At 36.6% G+C, this 2,133-nt stretch overlaps 1 long non-coding RNA gene across 1 annotated transcript in view; it reads right to left on the bottom strand.

Annotated features, from left to right (window-relative positions):
* Positions 1 to 1,023: 1,023 nt before the first annotated feature.
* LOC117282135 overlaps positions 1,024 to 2,133 on the bottom strand; it is a 3,034-nt gene continuing 1,924 nt past the window's right edge. The window contains exon 3 of the long non-coding RNA XR_004512769.1: positions 1,024 to 1,639. This is a non-coding gene — a long non-coding RNA (uncharacterized LOC117282135). The remainder of the gene's footprint in view (positions 1,640 to 2,133) is intronic.

The following is a 2,133-nucleotide window of genomic DNA, read 5'->3' as shown; positions in this document are numbered from 1 at the left end:
TGTGTGTGTGTGTGTGTGTGTGTTCATAAGTTCAGTGCTGAACACAGTAATATGGCCAACATAATAAAATATCTGAAGCAATATAATGAACCTTGAAAATCTTAAATATTTAAATATGTAATTATTTACTAGTTCAATATTGATCACAATAATATGGCCAGCATAATAAAATATCTGAAGCCATATAATGAACCTTGAAAATCTTAAATATGTAAACGTCCACAAGTTCAATGTTGAACACAATAATATGACCAGCAGAATAAAACAACTGAAGGAATATAATGAACCTTAAAAATCTGATGTTTATATATTTATGTTCATAAGATCAATGCTGAACACAATAATATGGCCAAAATAATGCAATGACTGAAGGGATATACCCACAATAACAAATTAGATGAATAAAATATGTAGACACTACTAAGTAAAAGTTCCTACCTAGGAAGTAGTTAATAAATTTAATTACAAAATATACACTGAATCCTGACATTGATTCTGCTCCTCGGTGTTTCACACTGAATCAGGTAACCCGAAGATTGGAAGTCAAGTATAAAGTAATGCCACTTCACTCTTACCCACATATAAAAATGAACCATTTGAGTCAGAAAAGAATTACCCACACAATTCTTGATTGAAATCTAATTATTTTCAGATAGAGGGCAGAATGAACTCTGACCATCTTCTGAGAATGATGTTCTAATATACTGGGAAGAAGGAAACAGGTCTCCAAAGCAAGAAAGAGATGGAGTTCAAGATCAAATCCGACTGTAGGTAACAATGTTATCAACAAATTACTCAAAACCAGAGGTTTGAGACAAGAGCATGTGAAGGCATGGTAGTTGGAGTTGCTTGTCACCAGGGTTAGTTTCTGTATCTTAATCTTCTTCCTCTTTGTGGCCCTCTGCCTGGCTGATTCAGTCATCAACCTGTTTGTTCACTTACACCACCAAGGAATGTAAATTCTTGTGAGACATCTCACAATACCATCTACTATTCCTTGGTAGTGAAGTGAACAACCAGTACACCTAATCCACTCCAAGTCAATGGTGCTCTTAATGGCAGCTGTGATATGCTGCAACATGAATTGAATTGCCTACCATCATTTATTATATCACAGTTACAGCATACCAACAGTCTCCACACCAATGTCTCAGAAATATATGAAGACATTGGCTGATAGCAGCACTTCAGATGTCACGCATGTCTTGTGTGCATCACAGCTGACACCACGAAGCACCTGTCTGGCAATCGAACCACTGACATAGGCTACTGAGAACACTTCCAGGTCATCAGCATGTACTGCAGTAACCATGTCCTTCTGTACTTGTTGAGTAACATAGAAACTCAGGAACTTCATCAGGGGCTTCCTTGCCACGACTTGTGGACAGATTTGGTGAAGAAGCATCAGGTGCCCTGAACAATGACTGTAGGTTACACACAACAGTAGCACCATCATCCTCACAACTAGTTCCACACAGACCTCTCATTGCAAGTGCACTGATGATATTAGTCTTCAGGGCATCTACAAACTGTCCCTCGTTGGATTATTGTTCAAACCAGACTACGAACGAATAGCTTCAAATGTGTTCACAAGGTGATCATCAAATAGTTGTTGCCAGGTATTCACCATAGCACCCTCCTGAAAGAACATTAAAAAGGAAATTAGTGGGCTTCCTTACATGATGGACTTCTTCAGATTTGAAAATAACAAACTTTACTTGAATGGGACTGTCATTATAAAGATTTTGTATATTTCATTAAATTATTCCTCAAAGCAGTCGTCACCACCTTATTCTCTTATAAATCATATTACTGATAGTATGATCGGCTTTTCAAACATTTTTAACCTTTATCCTACGGGCATTTAAATTCCGGTTGTGGCAGCCGTACGGAATTATTTAATGGGCCGCTATTAGAAATCCGTAAAAACTGTAGTCACTTACTAAATTTGCTCCTATTTCTGCAATTTCTGTGATAAACGAACGAAATAAACGCTGCTTTTTTTCTCGAAAGAATATAGAATCAGATATTGTAATTTACAGATTGTATAAAACATGTTAAAATTTTTGCACTGACTCCAAAGAAGAAATTTGCCAATTTTTTTCCTTCTCTGCGAGAATTCATACGTTCTGT

This window comes from Cryptotermes secundus, unplaced genomic scaffold, assembly GCF_002891405.2.
Source record: "Cryptotermes secundus unplaced genomic scaffold, Csec_1.0 scaffold809, whole genome shotgun sequence".
NCBI classification, from domain to species: Eukaryota; Metazoa; Arthropoda; class Insecta; order Blattodea; family Kalotermitidae; genus Cryptotermes; species Cryptotermes secundus.
The sequence above is the reverse complement of the archived record's forward strand: the minus strand, read 5'-3'. Positions and strand labels throughout refer to the sequence as shown.